The sequence below is a fragment of the Leucopleurus acutus genome (assembly GCF_964270905.1).
Source record: "Leucopleurus acutus genome assembly, chromosome: 9".
Taxonomy (NCBI): Eukaryota; Metazoa; Chordata; class Mammalia; order Artiodactyla; family Delphinidae; genus Leucopleurus; species Leucopleurus acutus.
The window spans coordinates 36,372,819-36,392,696 of NC_139144.1; positions in this window are offsets into that span (position 1 = coordinate 36,372,819).

The window sequence follows — 19,878 nt, forward strand, 5'->3', positions numbered from 1 at the left end:
AACATACAGAGTGAACTCTAATGTAAACTATGGACTTTGGGTGATAATGGTATGTCAGTGTAGGTTCATCCATTGTTTTAAGCGTACTGCTGTGGTATGGGGTTTTGATAGTGGGCAAAGCAAAATATGGGAGGGTAGGGAGCAAAAGGGAACTCTGTACTTTTCCGTCAATTTTGCTGAGAACGTAAAACTACGATAAAAAGTAAAGTCTATTAACATGCACACACACACACGTGCACGCGCACACACACACACACACACACACACACACACACTACTAAGTAAGATTATTATGAGAATCAAAGGAGAATGAAACATGTTAGAATTCACCATACATTATCCCAAGGGTTTTTGGGATGGTAATTTAGGTTACTTTAATTTCACAATGTAAACAACATTGAAAATGCATAAATACTTATTTCAAGACTTGCATATTGTCATAAAAATAACATCAAATATCTTTGGTTTTGCTGAATACATAACTTTCCTTTTCTGGTAACTATACAATTCTTTACCCACATTAATAGCTGTAGTGAGCATGTCTTTATATAGAAGCCTGTAATCCTAGCATTCTTTATGACAGCCTAGTTTTATGTCTCCTTAATCAAAAAGATTGTTCCGCAATCTTTTCAGCCTGAAGTCATCCTGTATAGTTTGACAGAAAGCTAACTATATGAAAGCTTCACATATTTGTACATGACAGGGACAACATACTTAATACTGCCTTTTATTTAAAATTTAGCATGTTTAAACTTATACTTAGTCAGGAGGGGAAATGAATATGTAATATGTTTTAAATATCATTGCTTTATTGCTCAGTACTCTAAATGTATAACAATGTTAAGGATCCACAGCTGGTTCTCCCAAATAAAGGTATCAGCAGACATTATAAAGACAACATTTCACCATTGACATAGTTCATCTGTTGAGCCATGGTGGTATGTGGACTGATTTGCACATCACTATACAGCTAAAGGGCTTTCTGAACTTCAGTAATTCAGAGTAAGCCCACGACTGAAATTCTCTCAGTATTTTCTCATGATCACATCGCCTCTGGAGAATGAAGTCACTACAAAATTTAAATTATTCTAATCAAATTCACATGGCATTTTTATACTTGGAATGCTTCCATTCTCAGCCCTGTTCTCCAGTTTCAAAATTACTTCATGTTTCACCTTGAAGAATGTGACCTTTTAACATGGTGAGGAAATTCTTTGTAAATTAGGCACAGGATATTCAATTTAAACATTCATTTAATAGATATGTCAATATTTATTGAATGTTTACTATGTGTAAAGTGATAGGTCCTATGGAAAATACAAGCATTAGTAAAACCCAGTCCCTTTTCTCAAAGATATTATAATCTGATTTGGGAGTAATATATAATAATAAAAAAAAAAGATGACTGAGTTGGTAAATAGAATAGCTCAGCTGTTGGCTCTACTATCAATGATGATTTAATATAACATAAGATATGCTTTGAATATCAATGTAGAGAGAATAATAAATTTAATAAATAGTGATGGGACAATGTGAGTTATTTGGAAAACATCCAACTTGAATTTGAAATTTATTTTATTTTTTTATTTTTCCATCTGTAACTAAGCCTTTTTTCTCTTTTTTCTTAAGTATAGTTGATTTACAGTATTATATTAGTTTCATGTGTACACCATAGTGATTCAGTATTTTTATATATTATACTCCATTTGAAGATATTACAAAATAATGGCTATATGTCCATGGGCTGTAGAATATATCCTGTTGCTTACCTATTTTATACTAGAAACTTACTTTATACCAAAATGCATTCATGATGGATTAAAGAGCTTAGTGTAAAACTTCAAAACTATATACATATAATTGTTTTCTGGTGTTGGTAATAAAAGTTCTTTCTAAATGTAAAAATAATGTATGCAATTGCAAAAGAACAGATCAACAAATTTGATATGATTTCTTTAAAACTTAGGTGTTTATAAATATTTCAAAAAAGGGTAAAAATACTTAACATAGAATATGTCCATACAAATGGATAAGAAAACATTTAGTCTGCAATAGATAAATATATGCAGAAAGCATCAGCATATGATTCAAGGATAGGAAATACAAATGCTTAAAAACATGGCAGTTCAGTGCCATCAGCTATCCAAAAAATACTAATTAAAAAACTGAGATGCCATTTTTACCCATTAAATGCTCAAAGAATTTTTAAATGACAATACTTAATCTAACAATAGAAGGCTGAAATAGAAACTCATTAATCTTAGAATGGTAAATTGGCTCAAACTTTCTTACAATCCGTTGACAGCATGTAATAAATCTTTAAAATATCTGAAACACTAATTTTATATCTGGAAAATTAGCCCCCTAAAGATTCAGAAATATAATAAAGTTATTTATAAAGATGCACATTTCAGTATGATAGAAATCACAACAACAACAAAAAATGCAAACGATATTTTGGTCACTAGAAGAATGCTTTTTAAAGCTAGAGTAGCAAAGAATATTATCAAGATTTTAGGTGTGCCCTAGGTATTACTCTTCTCTCTTAAAGATATGTACTGCATAACCCCTGTCTTTCATTAGTTAACAAATTTTATTAATCCCACCTTAGTGAAGTGTCTGCAGTCTTTTCCTTCCTATTTTATTTCTTTACTGCTGCCTTAGTTCAGGCTTTTCTCATCCTTATCTGGAACTCCCAGCCATCTCATTGCCACAGTGCTATGAGAGTTTTCCTTCCAAAATACAAATCTAAACTTGTTATCCTTCCTAAAGATTACTTTGGCTATTTGGGGTCCTTTGTGTTTCCATACAAATTTTAAAACTTTTGTTCTAGTTCTGTAAAAATACCATTGGTAATTTGATAGGGATTGCGTTGAATCTGTAGATTGCCTTGGGTAGTGTACTCAGTTTCACAATATTGATTCTTCCGATCCAAGAACACGGTGTATCTTTCCAGCTGATTGTGTCATCTTCAGTTTCTTTCATCAGTGTCTTGTAGTTTTCTGAGTACAGGTCTTTTGCCTCCTTAGGTAGGTTTATTCCTAGGTATTTTATTCTTTTTGATGTGACGGTAAATGGGATTGTTTCCTTAATTCCTCTTTCTCATCTTTTGTTGTTAGTGTGTAGAAATGCAACCAGTTTCTTTATATTACTTTTGTATCCTGCAAACTTACTGAATGCACTGAGCTCTAGTAGTTTTCTGGAAGCATCTTTAGGGTTTTCTATGTTTAGTATCATGTCATCTGCAAACAATGACAGTTCTACTTCTTCTTTTCCAATTTGGATTCCTTTTATTTCTTTTTCTTATCTGATTACTGTGGCTAGGACTTCCAAAACTATGTTGAATAAAAGTGGCTAGAGTGGGCATCCTTGTCTTGTTCCTGATCTTAGAGGAAATGCTTTCAGCTTTTCACCATTGAGAATGATGTTAGCTGTGGTTTTGTCATACATGGCCTTTATTATGTTGAGGTATGCCTCCTCTGTACCCACTTTCTGGAGAGTTTTTATCATAAATTGATGTTGAATGTTATCAAAAGCTTTTTCTGCATCAATTGAGATGATCATATGTTTTTTATTCTTCAACTTGTTAATGTGGTGTATCACACTGATTGATGTGTGGATATTGAAAAATCCTTACATCCCTGCGATAAATCCCACTTGATCATGGTGTATGACCCTGTAATGCATTGTTTAGATTCAGTTTGCTGATATTTTGGGGAGGATTTTTGCATCTGTGTTCATCAGTGGTATCAGCCTGTAACTTTCTTTTTTTGTGATATCTTTGTCTGGTTTTGGTATCAGGGTGATGGTGGCCTCATAGAATGAGTTCAGAAGTGTTTCTCCCTCTGCAATTTTTTGAAATAGTTTTAGAGGGATAGGTGTTAATTCTTCTCTAAATGTTTGGTATAATTTGCCTGTGAAGCCATCTGGTCCTGGACTTTTGTTTGTTGGGAATTTTAAAATCACGGGTTCAATTTCAGTACTTGTAATTTGTCTGTTCATATTTTCTCTTTCTTCCTGGTTCAGTCTTGGGGGATTGTACCTTTCTAAGAATTTGTCCATTACTTCTAGCTTGTTCATCTTGTTGGCATATAGTTACTTATACTACACTCTTATGGTTTTTGGATTTCTGTGGTATCAGTTGTAATGCCTCTTTTTCATTTCTGATTTTATTGATTTGGGCCCTTCCCTTTTTTTCCTTGATGAGTCTGGCTAAAGGTTTATCAATTTTATTTATCTTTTCAAAGAACCAGCTTTTAGTTTCATTGATCTTTTTTATTTTATTTATTTATATGTTTGGTCTCTATTTTATTTATTTCTGCTCTGAGCTTTATGATTTCTTTCTTTCTACTAATTTTGTTTTTTTGTTGTTGTTCTTCTTTCTCTGGTTTCTTTAGGTGTAAGGTTAGGTTGCTTATTTGAGATTTTTCTTGATTCCTGAGGTAAGCTTGTATCACTATAAACTTCCCTCTTAGAAATGCTTTTGCTGCATCCCATAGGTTTTGGATGGTCAAGTTTTCATTTTCTTTTGTCTCTAGGTATTTCTTGATTTACTCTTTGATTTCATCAGTGATCCATTGGTTGTTTAGTAGCATATTGTTTAGCCTCCTCATGTTTGTGATTTTGGAGTTTTTTTCTGGTAGTTGATTTCTAATCTCATAGGCATTGTGGTTGGAAAAGATGCTTGATATGATTTCAATTTTCTTAAATTTACTAAGGCTTTCTTTGTGGCTCAGCATGTGATCTATCCTGGAAAATGTTCCCTGTGCACTTGAAAAGAATGTGTATTCTGCTGCTTTCAGGTGGAATGCTCTATAAATATCAATTAAGTTCATCTGGTCTAATGTGTCATTTAAGGCCTGTGTTCCCTTATTGATTTTCTGTCTAGATGATCTGTCCATTGGTGTAAGTGGTATATTAAAGTCCCCCACTGTTATTGTGCTACTGTCAATTTCTCCTTTTATGCCTGTTAACATTTGCCTTATATACTGAGTTGCTCCTATGTTGGGTACATATATATTTAAATTGTTATGTCTTCCTCTTGGATTGATCCCTTGATCATGATGTAGTGTCCTTCTTTGTCACTTGTAACAGCCTTTATTTTAAAGTTTATCTTGTCTGATATAAGTATTGCTACTCCAGCTTTTTTTTGCTTTCCATTTGCATGGAAAATGGAGCTGGAGGAATCAGGCTCCCTGACTTTATACTATACTACAAAACTACAGTCATCAAAACAGTATAGTCCTGGCACAAAAACAGTCATATAGATCAATAGAACAGGACAGAAAGCCCAGAAATAAACTCACACACCTGTGGTCAATTAATCTATGACAAAGGAGACAAGAATATACAAGGGAGAACAGACAAGTATCTTCAATAAGTGGTGCTGGAAAAACTGGACAGCTACGTGTAAAAGAATGAAAGTAGAACATTCCCTAACACCATATACAAAAATAAATACAAAATGGATTAAAGACCTAAATGTAAGACTGGATACTATAAAATTCCCAGAGGAAAACATAGCAGAACACTCTTTGACATAAATCGCAGCAATGTCTTTTTGGATCCACCTCCTAGAGTAATGGAAATAAAAACGAAAGTAAAGAAATGGGGCCTCATTAAACTTAAAAGCTTTTGCACAGCAGAGGAAACCATAAATAAAATGACAAGACTGCCTACAGAATGGGAGAAAATATTTGCAAACGATGCAACTGACAAAGGATTAATCTCCAAAATATATAAACAATTCAGGCAGCTCAAAAGCAAAAAAACAAACAGCCCAATCAAAAAATGCGCAGAAGATCTGAAAAGACATTTCTCCAAAGAAGACATACAGATGACCAAAAGGCACATGAAAAGATGCTCAACGTAGCCAATTACTAGAGAAATGCAATTCAAAGCTACAATGAGGTATCACCTCACACCAATGAGAATGGCCAGCATCAAAAAGTCTACAAATAATAAATGGTGGAGAGGGTGTGGAGAAAAAGGAACTTTCCTACAGTGTTGGTGGAATGTAAATTAGTGCAGCCACTATGGAGAACAGTATACAGGTTCCTTAAAAAACTAAAAATAGAGCTAACATATGATCCTGTGATCCCACTCCTGGGCATATATCTGGAGAAAACCATAATTCGAAAGGATACGTTTACCCCAATGTTCATAGCAGCACTATTTACAGTAGCAAAGACATGGAACCACCTAAATGTCCATCAACAGATGAATGGGTAAAGGAGATGTGGTATATATTATACAATGGAATATTACTAAGCCATAAAAAAGAATGAAATAATGGTATTTGAAGCAACATGGATGGCCTTAGAGATTATCATACTGAGTGAAGTAAGCCAGACAAAGACAAATATTATATGATATTGCTAATATTTGGAATGTAAAAAGTGATACAAATGAACTTATGTACAAAACAGAAATAGACCCATAGACACAGAAAACAAACTTATGGTTACCAAAGGGGCAAGTCAGGGGAGGGATAAATTAGGAGTTTGGGATCAACATATGCCCACTACTATATGTAAAATAGATAACCAGCAAGGAGCTACTGTACAGGAAACTATATTCAGTACTTTGTAATAACCTATAAGGGAAAGGAATCTGAAAAAGAATATGTATATATATTATATATTTATAATATACATATATATATATATCTGAATCACTTTGCTGTACAACCCAAAACTAACACAACATTGTAAATCAACTATACTTCAATAAAAAAATAAAACTATGCAAAGAGGGAAAAGTTTTTAAATTAAAGAAAATAAAAATAAACTTGTTATCCTTTTCTTAAACCCATCTATGATTCATCTTATGCCATTCCCAACCTCTCTGCAGGCCATGAAAGAGACCATTAGCTTCAACTATGAAACCCTGAATATTCTGGTCCCAAATCACATTCTGGGTACCACTTTCAATGGCATGTTTCTCCCCTCTTCTCAACTTCACCTACATGCTGTACAGAACAGAATCCTGATTTTTGTACAAGCACTTTTAATTGTTTTTTCCATAGGCATTTTCCTCAGCTGGGCATTTTTTTCTCCTTTTCCTTCTCTTTTGTCCTACTTTATTCTCAAGAGTTATTTCTAATTCCACTTCTACATCTTTCTGGATTCCTGTAGGCATAATCTAAAGTGTCTTTCACTTTTAAGTAATTTTTAAAGGAAATTTTTTATTAAAAATGTAATGTGTTTTCTGTTTGTTTGTTTGTTTGCGGTACGTGGGCCTCTCACTGTTGTGGCCTCTCCCATTGCGGGGCACAGGCTCCGGATGCACAGGCTCAGCGGCCATGGCTCACGGGCCCAGCCGCTCTGCGGCATGTGGGATCTTCCTGGACCGGGGCACGAACCCGTGTCCCCTGCATCGGCAGGCGGACTCTCAACCACTGCACCACCAGGGAAGCCCTGTAGTGTGTTTTTATAACAGAAAATGTGAAGGACGTATTACATTTTCATGGTGAATTTCATTTGTTTTATTTTTATGTAGCTTTGTTCATACTGGACTTACCAGTTTTGTTAATATAGATTTTTCAGGAATATCTTTCTATGTTATATATTATTCCCAAATGAGTTTACTTAAATATGCTCCTTGATTCCACTAGATTCTTGGCAGTGAAATAGATGGTATGCTCAAACTGGGTAATTTGAAGAGAATTTGACAATAAAGGGGCTCTTCGCAAACATAGTGATAGGGTTTTGTAATAGTGCTGTATCCTTGAGTTAGAAACCATGGGGAAACACGTCGCTTTCCTTAGTCTTCAAAGGGCAAAAGAAGGGTGCATCACTGGAACCCAGAAGTACTTAGTGTGTGGATATCACCTGACAAGTTCTGTCACCTTTGTTGAAGAGTCACAGCCAGCCTGAGGTCATCTTCAGGGAGGGACAGGAAGAATAACTACCCCTACTTCATTCTTTTCCCCTTCTCTGATTTCTGATCAAGACACACAATTGGCAAAGCTCATCCCTAAGCCAGGTGGTAGTGGAGTCCAGAAAGGCTGGCACCTCAGGGCAGAGAAATGGGGAATGATTGTGTCCTTGGAAATGGCATCTTAAGGCAGGCTCCCAGAAGGAAATAGAAAGCAGAGTTAAGCTGGGTAGTTGAAGCCTGCAGGGCAGGTTTTATGGAAGGAAACAAGTGATGGTGTAGTCCCCTAAGCCTTATAACAGTGGGGAACCCTTAGGACCCTTGTCTTGAGGGTCAAGAAGAGGGAGTATTTCAGGAAACACACACACACAAAGGGCATGGAGGATCTGTATAATAGAGAGCCTCCAGATGGGAAGAAAGGAGCTAATCAGTGAACCAGCAGGGAAAAAGCAGGGCAAATAAATGCCCTGATGTCCGTCTCTTCCTACTCTCCAAACTCCTGTCAGTGCCCCAGATGGGCCAAACAAACACGGTGTAAGCCAGAGAGGAAGCAACCCTTTTATGCAATCTACACTGGCTAGCTTCCTGGGACACAAAGAGGGTAGAGAAGGGAACTGGATGGGTGAATGGAAAATATCTAACACATTTAGCTTTAAAGGAGGTCAAATGGCCAAGGGAAAGGAGATTGGCTTTATTAAGATAGCCATAATCTGTCTTGGCAAGATTAGCCAAAGAAACTTGAGAATTGCTTCTTAGTCTGAGCTTCACATCTTTGCTAATCGTTGAGCTTTTGTATTGCTGCTAGCTGAGGTCCCTTTCCTCTCAAATATACCCCTAATTATTTGCTTGGATTTCCTGGATCTTCCTGACTGTGAAACACAAGTTTCAGAATCAAATATGAACACATTTTGTTTGGCCCTCATACTATCTGCCCATAGAGTGGTTTAAAAAATTATTGATTTTTTGCCAAATGTTTTAAAATCAAGAGATTTCATAAAATCCTACTTTCAGCTTCTATTGAACAATGAGAATATTAGGCACAACTAGGCTTACATTTCTGCAAGGCAATGAGCTGGAACTGCATATTAGCTGCCCCCTAAGGAGCCCAGGCTCTCCAGTTTGCCACAGTCTTCACCATTCTCTGTTGTCTTTCTGAGAGTCAATTACCATTTTTCACTGCAATCATGTTACTGCTTTTCATATACCTAGACAGGGTTTGCTCATATCTGTTACATGCCTGAGTCCTGTGGACATTTAACTTTGTGATCCCTGCACTAGTGGCTTATGGACAAAGGGGCAGTGCCCAACCTCCAATTCTTTATTTCCTTAGCATCAACCAAACATTTAATATCAATGCAGCAGGAACTATATTATGGCCAATGGAATTTGGCGTAAGTAAAATTACTGACAATCTTTTCACAGTTCCTTTTACCAAATAGTGATTACATGTTACCTGTTCTGTGTCCTGGCCCTCACCACTTTGCACTGTGCCTCTTCTCTCTGTGTTTTACTCAGCCTGCAGGAAGTGGTTTAGAATTATAACAGCTTCTCTCCTGTTAAAACAGATATACTTTTATGAAACTAGATCCTGCCTAGTTGGTTTTAGGTCCTGAAACTAAATAACAATATTGCCTCCATCATGGACACTGAAGACAGTATTAGGGACATGCTCAAGCAAAGATGTACATACAACTGGGCAACAACAGGTTTTGTTATTTACATAAAGTATTCAGTAAGACCTTAAAGAAGGCCTAACACCTTTAAGAAACTATTTATAAGTATTCTTTTGAGTACTAGCAAGCTGAAAAGATAACAAGAATTTGAAGAACTTAAAGTTCATTTTACCCACATAGCTAACAATATGTCTCTAGAGAAGGGAGAGGTGTAACAACTCAAAGCATAATTGCCATACAAACTTCTTTTAGAAGGATCCCAGAGCTTGAAAACTCATTCCAAAAACCTTACTCTGTTTTGGTTTTCTCTTATCTGTTTTAGGCCCAAGGACAGAAGATTTAAGGACATATTAAAATACACATACATTTATGTTTTGAGGAGGGTGAAAAATAATTTTACTAAGTAACAAAACACATTAAAGATTCTTTCTGGCTTTGGGTTTAATGGGAAAGAATTAAAAACAGAAAAGTTAGAACTTGATCATTATTGAGAAATTTAATTTATTCAATTGGTGTTTTCCTTCAACAAATACATTTTTAAAAGAAAAACATAGTTTTGATTTTTTTCTTTTTACCATAAATGTAATAATAACATGTTCAGAAAAGATTATTGTCATGATGAAATAACACATTTTTGCCAAAGTAATTACTATAATAATAGCCTATTTCACATTTTTCCCTTCTCCACCCAACTCATTTTTTTTAATGAGCAGACTTTCATCTGCTTAGCATCTGAGGCAGATGACAATGCATTTGCCTAGCTAATGGCTTTTTGGGGGGATGGGGCAAGACAAGTTCTATATAGAAGGAGATGAATCTGACTCAGCATGATAACATCCCATCAACAACTTCAGTCTCATCTTGAACTTTGTAAATCGTATAAACTATTTGGTGTAGCTTGACATCCAAGTGGTAAAATTCTAAGAATATTGACCGATATTTTTATATCTACCTCAGGCTTCTAATGGAAAATCTAGTAAATAGAGCTGATTTTATTGGTGGAGAGTTGTGAAGCAGAGTGATCATATTATACTTGAATTGGCTGTTCAGCATTTACTAAATGGTGCTTCTTACTGGCCTACGAAACATTTACTGAGCCTTAGGATTTGCTTCAGTCCCAAAGAAGGAACTGAAGGAGAGTGAAGTGAGAGTCTGGCACAGGTCCTTTTCTTGCCATAACATGGCAGGTAAGTTCAGGAGAGCACTTAGGCCAAAGGTTCTCACTGGGGGGAGAGGAAGAGGAGTGCCAGCAGAATCACCTATAAGTATTTTACAGTTTTACTCTTTAGACTCCGCAAATACTTCTCCTCAAGTTAGGAGTCATAATCTCCAGTTGAAGGGGCTAATATTCTACACATTAGAATCACCTAAGTAGTTTTTAAATACTACTGCTTTCCAGCATTTTTTGAATCAGAATCTCTAGAGTTGGGGATTGAGCTGGTATTTAAATACAGTTGGTATTTCAAAAGGAAAAGAACTGATAAATTATTCTAATTTGTAGCCAGTTTTAAGCACCATAGGCTCACTTGTGTAAGTTGAAAATCTTTACAGATAATCCTGATGTTCCAACTCTAGTGCCCCCACCCACCCCTTTTCCTCAACTCCTGGTTGAGAACTCCATACCTATATAATGAAGGGAATCACAGGTAAGTATGGAGTACCTCACTGCTGGGCCAGGTCTAGGTGCAAGTTTCTCAGTCTCCTATTTAGGCTTGATAATTCTTTGTTTTGGGGAGGAGGCGCTGTGCTGTGCACTGCAGTGTTTACCGACATCCTTAGCTTTTACCCACTAGATGCCAATTGCATTTCCTCCCCAGTCGTGACAACAGTTAACTGTGTTCAGACACTGCCAAAGGTCTCCTGAGGGGCAAAAATCACTCCTGGTTGAGAACCAGAGGTCTAGGCAATAAACTAAAGCGAGACCTAGCAAGCAGGTCTGGGACCTGGGGAGACCTGGCTGGATAGAATTTGAAATCCTTAAATGGAAACTGGCATGTGTGAAGATTTATCTGAGGCTTTATGTTTCATCTGAGGAAGCCACGTAATATTTTGAATTTGTTCTGGTTATTTATTGCTGTATAAAAACTGCCGTACAACTTAGTGACTTAGAACAGTGACAACATTAATTTTATTCACAAAGCTGAAATTTGGCCATGGCTGGGTGAGAGGCCTTGATTTTGCTCTACTGTGGTGGCCAAAAAGCAGGGAACCAGAATCATCTGAAGGTTCACTCACATGTCTGGTGGTCGATGCCTTGCTGTCAATGGGGGCTTCAGTGGGAGCTATGGCTGCAAAACCTTCATGTGGCCTTTCCATGTGGCTGCTTGGCTTTCTCACAGCATGATGGCTGGATTCCAAGGACAAGCGTCCCAGGAAAATTAGGTGGAATCTGTATTGCATTTTATGAATTGGTCTTGGGAGTCACATAACATCATTTCCACTGTAGCCAAAAGTCTGCCCAGATTCAAGAAAAAGGAACATAAACCCCATCTTTTGGTGAAGAGATGCCAATGTCACCTTATAGGAAGAGCATATAGGATGGTATGCATTGGTACAGTCATCTTTGGAAAATACAAAGGCAGATTGTTTAGGATTGATTACCTGGTGTCTATGACAATGCTAACTAAAGATTGTTCTATGGAACACCTATATCAATAAGCTGGGGAATTCTTGTTTCAAGTACTAATTTCTAGACCTCTCTCTCAAGGACTCATTTCTCAGGTCAGCTTTATTAGGCATCTGGTATCTGGTTTTTCAATAAGTCCTCAAAATAATTCTTATGCGTGTTAAGAATGTTCTTTGTTTATACAGATCCTTTAATCATTTACACATTTCCATTACACATTTACACATTTTCTTCCATGAAACAAGGTGGTGATATAGAGAGAGGAATGTGGCTATTTAGAAGAGCTGCTTCAAACATATCTTTGGGTTTGTAATCTGCACATATTATTTGTCAAGAGACACTTTGCAATTAGTGTTGCTAATTGGGATTTTGTGAACGTTTGATTTGTTTTAGTTTCCATGCATGGCAAAATGAAAAAAGGAAAGAGATAACATTATAATCCAAGTCAAGAGATTTGGGATTTTTTTTTAGTCTAGTCTTACGGTCAAATTTTATGTGCTTTTATGTTACATTTAAAACTATACTTTTGGCATCAAACAAAAAAAAAACAATGTTTATAATGATGTAGTTGAAGTTGTGTCATAAGGAAGGATCCTTTGCAGATACTTAAAATGATAATGTATGTGATAATGTGAATACCATTTTCAAGAAGCATCATGAAAAATGTGGGAAATAATATGCTAGTATAGGGACATTTCCCTGTTCTAAATTTTGCTGATCAAGCAACTTCAGTGACCTAAAATATACTTGAGAAAACAACATGTTAACAAAGCCTCTGTACAGTCAAAATAGAATACAAAAGTTCATACTTTACTTGGAGTCTACATACTGTTAACTTGCATGAAAGTCTAGTAGCAGGTTTCCGAGCTTACAGCCAAAGAAAAGCATTGTGTTAGAATGGGTCAGAAGTGGATGTCTACAGTTTGGCACAATGAGGACTAGGACAGCTGAGACGACAATAACACAAAATGTAATTATTTCAAAGCAGAATAGTTTTCAGTTTTTCAGAGTAGAGAAGACCCACTTTTTTTGTTTGTTTTGTTTTTCTGTTTGTTTGTTTTTGCGGTACGCGGGCCTCGCACTGTTGTGGCCTCTCCCGTTGCGGAGCACAGGCTCCGGACGCGCAGGCTCAGCGGCCATGGCTCACGGGCCCAGCTGCTCTGTGGCATGTGAGATCCTCCCGGACCGGGGCATGAACCCGTGTCCCCTGCATCGGCAGGCGGACTCTCAACCACTGCGCCACCAGGGAAGCCCCAGACCCACTTATTATATCTCACTTTTTTTAGGGGTACCACTAGGTACAGCAGCTATTTTTCATCATGGTGACCCAGAGTTTTTGAAAAGCTTAACTTATTTTAAATATATTCTATTTAAGAGATCAGGGAAATATTTAACAATTTTAGAAAAAATTCTTCTAAGTGGTTAAAATGAACTAAGCTTTGGTGCTTTTAGTAAATAAACTCCCATTATTCATAAAATTAATTTTTGTAGATTGCCTCATATGCAGAAAATGCTAGATAATAAGTGTTTATTGATGTACAAATAGGTCATTCTATTAAAATATTTTCTTAAAAAATTTGTTTGTTTTTGTTTGTTTGTTTGTTTTTGCGGTACGCGGGCCTCTCACTGTTGTGGCCTCTCCCGTTGCGGAGCACAGGCTCCGGACGCGCAGGCTCAGTGGCCATGGCTCATGGGCCCAGCTGCTCCGCGGCATGTGGGATCTTCCCGGACCGGGGCAAGAACCCGTGTCCCCTGCATCGGCAGGCAGACTCTCAACCACTGCGCCACCAGGGAAGCCCTCTTAAAATTTTTTTTACTAAATTTAAAGCTCACATTTGACGTAAAATCTAAATTAGAAGTCTAAGTCTAACATGGAGAACTATATCAGCATTTCAGTTATATTCATATCAGCAAATGTTAACAAGCTGGGAGGGAACAGCAGAAGCAAGGGGTCATTTAACACCACCAAATCTTATTGAATTTAGCTCCAAAATTCATCTCCAGTGTGTTCATTTCTCTTGCCTCCACTGCCACCACCCTTGTCCATGTCACCATCATCTCTCCCATCTGTACTTCTGTAATAGACTATTAACTGTCTCTCTCTTCCCTTGGCCCATTCCAACCCCTTCTTCATGCAGCCATCAGATCAGATTACTTCTCTAATCTGTTACTGTAGATTTCCATTCTACTTCAAGTAAAACCCAGCGTCCTTACTCTGGCTCTCAAGGCCCTGCATGATTGGGTTCCTTGTTACTTCTCCATTCCCATCTCACAAAACTCCCCTTTGCTCATTCAGCTCTGTATCCCGTGGCCCTCTCTTTGTATTTTGGCCTCATCATAGACAATTCCCTCTGCCTCTTTCTCTGTGTTCTTGGCAGAGCTGGCTCCTTATTTTTAAGGTCTCATTTTGAATACTGCCTCCCCTTAGAAACTTTTCTTTATTACCCTGATGAAAGTCTGTCTCCCCTCAACATTATTCTCTATCACAGTACAGTGTGTTAAGTTCCTTTATAGCTCCTTCCTTCCTTCCTTCCTTCCTTCCTCCCTCCCTCCCTCCCTCCCTCCCTCTCTCCCTTTCTTTCTCCCTTCCTTCCTTTCTTTCATCTTCTTCACAAACCCCATGAGGGCAAAGAGGTCTGTTTTATTGAACACTGACAATGGTGAGTGCCTGACACACCTACTAAATATTTTTTGAATTGATGAATTAATGATTAGTGGTCTATAAATAGGTCAAGGGATAAATATATAAAATCCATAGTGGTAAGTATACATGCTAATAAAACATGTCTACAAGTTTGGGAACAACTTGGGTAGTTCATAGATGCTTTATTCATGTGAATTTTGAAATGAGAAGTTTGTAGAGCTCATACCTAACTTTTCACTATGATATCATATGGCATTTATTTCAGTCTCCAAACATGACTTTGTCAGAATACAAGTAGGGGGCTTCCCTGGTGGCGCAGTGGTTGAGAGTTCGCCTGCCGATGCAGGGGACACGGGTTCGTGCCCCGGTCCAGGAGGATCCCACATGCCACAGAGCGGCTGGGCCCATGGGCCATGGCCGCTGAGCCTGTGCGTCCAGAGCCTGTGCTCCACAGCGGGAAAGGCCACGGCAGTGAGAGGCCTGCGTACCGCAAACAAAACAAAACAAAACAAAACAAACAAAAAAAGAATACAAGTAGGAAGTTGGAGATATTTTGCCTGATTCAATCAGGTGTTTCTTAGGAGGCGAATAAAGGGAGTGAGAATAGGATATGGAACAGGTCAATTATTAATTCTGATGTCTTATTTACCCTTAAATATAATCAAGAGGTTACACCTGTTATTTATGTTTTCTGTGGAATTCAAAGAGTTTAGCATATACATTACATTCAGCAATTGTTCAGTAAACATGAGTTTAATTGCATTTACCTTGGAAAGTTGGAAATGAGAAACATTTCTCTTTGTTCAGGCTTCTCCTTGATTTACTCTATGGCATCCAATTAATGATAATTCTAATACAGATTATGACAAAAGAGAAGCCAGTTTCTTAAAACATCAGTATCTGGGACATTTTTCTTGAAGCCAGAAACCATGATTTAAATATTTTTATTTCTAAGATGGACCTAGGAGTGGGAGTGATACATAATAAGGACAAACTATTTCTTGAATGAATGGAAAATTTCAAACCACTCAGAGGCCCTAGTTTAAATTGCCTTTGAGTACCAAATAGATTGAGAAGTGGATCTAATTATATTGGCTGCTGATACAAGTATACAAAAGTGAAAAGACATTGTGAAATAAGTCTCTTTACCCTATACTTATGTGAAAACATGTGATGTTGCAGGCAACGGTTTTGTTATAAATGGAATGCACAGTAGGTCTTATGTAAAATAAAACAAAAAAGAAACCTTTAGGTGGCGGCCAAGAGCTATGATTATGAATTCCATAGTCTGCTTTTATGAGAATTTATGATCTTGTTTGAAAGTGGTCATGTTAAACGGGCTATTTAAACCACAAAAATTCAGTGCAAAGCAAATACAAGAAACAAAATTAGGCCTGGAAAGAAATGGATTTGAATGAGAATATCGTCAAGCAATCAATCAAATCTTAATTTTGCTTAAACAACGGGTATTTTGATTATGAATATTAGTTAGGAAACCAGATCTGGGAAGATAATTATATTGGTATTGAGTCATGGAATTATTTATTCTTGGCAGTTAAATAATTGTTTTAATCTTGAAAGAAATCATCATCTTTAAACAAAATGGTAGCATTTTAAGAACTCAGAGAGTGTAATAAAGATGTCAAAACTGTCCAGATGCTCATTGTGCAGTTGGAAACTCCACTCAAAGTTGACACAAGTCTCCAAAAAAATAAATAAATAAAAAGAGGCCAACGAGCTAATTCATTTTTGCAGCATCTGCCAGAAGCTATGGCTTCTTGGAGCACTAATATGTTCTCTTTCTCTTCTTTTGCAAAATGAAGAGCCGACCAAACCCATCATTTACCTCTTTCAGTTCTAAAAAAAAGGGGGAAAGATGAAATAATTTTTTAAAAAGCATTATGATTTTGTGATGGTATGCACCAGTTTTTCCTCTCTGCTTGTTTTCTCCATCAATATGCATTAACCTACTTGAAGGAGAAACAATTTTAAGCATCACTATTATATATTGCTTTATAGTAATTTCCATTTTAAAGTTGTTACATTAATGATTAGTTCCACTGGCATTTAAATTCATTACATACACTTTTGACAATGTTTTTGGCAATGTAGACTAAATTTAGATATTTGTTTCCATTTAATCAGAACTTCGGTGATGAAGTGTCAGGTTCAATTCTTGTCCACTTCAGTAGCACACATTTAACATGAACTGTATGCACACCGAGGAGCATGGAGGAGAGAAAACAAATAAAAGACAAACTTGGTGTACATGGAATTGATAAGCTTTTTAGATGCAGCAAGAGAACAGAAACAAATTAAAATACTATAGCAAAAACCACACATTGTTTTTGAATAATAAAAAAGAAGAGAAGGAAAAATATGGGCTGATATTAATGGAGAAAATCTCTATAGAGAAGATTAAAATTAAACTGGTAGTTTCTCAGTACATTATTGGGAAACATTTTAATTCCTAAGAAACTCTATTTCAATTACTTAATGTTAATATTCCAAAATTATACTGTAGTAATATAGATGTAACAGTAGCATTGAACAGTTTCTTTTCTAAATATTCTTCACTGTGTTAGTCAATGGAGATGGTGACCATCCCAGCTCAAAAAAGCCTTTTAATATGTTGCTGGATTACGTAGCAAGCTGCATAAGGAGGATTACTCAGAAATTATTTCAGTCCTCTAGCAGTTTGCAATGTAAAATTGTCCAGGAGTAAAATTAGGCTAAAAATCTAAAAAGTTGAACCAATGGGATTTGTGTGGTAGAAATATTTTCTGTATCACCATGAATGTATTCAAAATGATATTCCTGAAGCTAGGAATCAGAGGGTTGGCTCTAACGCTGACTCTGATCGTGGATATGGTGATAAAATTGTGGTCAGGATACATCATTTCTCTGGAATTATCTTCCTTCTATGTAACATGAAAGAGGAGAACTAGACCTTTAAATTTCCTCTTAACTCTAAAATGTTACATTCCAGGATTTTTAGAGAATAAAAACCAAACATGATTCAGCATTATTGAAGCAGAAATTTTTGTCCATCAGATGAGTAAAAGCAGGGCATCGTTTCAGTGAGAATTGCAAAATGAATCCAACTGTATACAGGACCCCACACATAGGTCAAGAATGACCCCCTAGCATTGTGCAATGTTCAGCTTGCATGACTGTATATGTTGGCTCTATAATTATATTAATAATAAGGAAAAGAAGATACTGTATGGAAAATTCCTTTGTACTAAAAATTTTATTATAACAGAATATTAAACTAGAATAGGATAAATTTGGTTTAGTTACCAAGTCATGGTCTTTTTTAAGAACCTGAGGTCTTTAAGCAAGATAAAAACTGTTAAATGCAAAAGCAGTAAACTGAAGAAAACAGAAAGGGCAGATATCTTAACTATGGTTAGTGAAAATGATTGAGCAAGGCTTTGAGTGCTATAAAACCAGTAGATATCATGGGACATGAATATTTTCTCATGGATTTATAAGACTGAAAATTTGTCAGGGGATGAGTGTGACCTTTAGGTGCTTAATAAATATAATTTACATTAAAATTCAATTTTAAGTATGACAAAGCAAGCATACACAAAGAATCTGCCACTATACTAATGGATATGTATATATATATAATGTATATAGCTATATGGTCATGAATAATTCAGATATTAGGATGTATATCTTAGTTCAAAGCAATGCATTGAAACCTGAATGACCATTTATCTTTACATGCAATTCACTATTGAATACTTTTAGAAATTAGGTAAAAGTTTATAAAAGAAAGATGAACATCCTACTCCCAAAATTTTTTGTAAAGAAGCAACTCAAAGTACATGCCATTTGATGATAGAGGATCAAAAACAAGTTCTGAGTTTAAAACATTTTTATTATTCTATCTGCCGTATGGAATAAACAATATAAAATGATGCAAATGCCCCCACCCGAATACCATACAAAAATAAGTGGGAGTAAAACCTGTGTTTTCTTTCCTTGTTAACTATTGCTTCAACAGCTACAGCAAATCCTGGGCCACATCTTTATTCTTCTGCTTGTCAGTTGACCAACCGTATAATATACAAAAGTTATTTTTTCTTGAGTGGCAGCAACTCAGCATGCTGGACTTACTGATTTCAAAGTCCTGTTCTTCTCTACATGATTAGGGTGAATAACACCTGATCTAGACAGATAAAGGTGACAAATCTCATTGATTCTACTCACTGTGAACCTACAGGGAGGACAAAGAGACTGGTTAACAAGAAGGCAACCTACTGTTTAGGATGCTATTTCCTAAAGCTAATTTTTCTTCCACTTTTATCATAATAAAGACAAACTTTAAATTGCTCCTGTCATAGTCTTTTGCACAAGGTCAGTGGGACGGGGTTCAAACAGTCAGAAAAAAGTAATACATGGAAGGAGAAAGAAAAATAATTCATCCAGAAACAATACATAATAATAAAAAAGATAGAGCAAAATGTACAAAATTCTAGGAGAAGAGGGGGAGCATAGAGAGGATAAAAAGGTAGCAAGATTGAAAATAAACTAAAGGCAGGTAAGGAGACTGAAAATAAGGATAATACAAAAAAAGGTAAAGATTGAAGAGGGAAGAGAGTAAGAAGAGTGAAGCTAGGAAAAAAGTGACAAAGATGTAGAGTAGGAACAGCAGAACAAAATGGGAAAAAGGAGGTCAAGGTTTTAGAGCAAAAACACAAGAAGGCTAGCGGACAGCAGACAAAGAAGTGAGATACAAATGGAGAAGATGAAGTCTGGATTATAAAGTGGGGGGCAAAGAAGGCAGGCAGGAGGGTGGGAGGTCACAGAGCAAAGAGCCACCAGAGCCAGTGATTTCACTTTGTCTCTTATTAGTGGAGTTCATGCCACTTGCATGGAGCTTGCAAATGAGTGTGAATTATTTTACTGGTATCATTTATCATTCCAAGTCCTGCTATAATAATGTTAGGAATTTGGCGTAGTGGTGTGAGCCTTAACTGAGGCTATCAACTTCCCTTCATATTCAACCAAAGCAGCCGAATTTCTATCCATTTGCAGTTTGC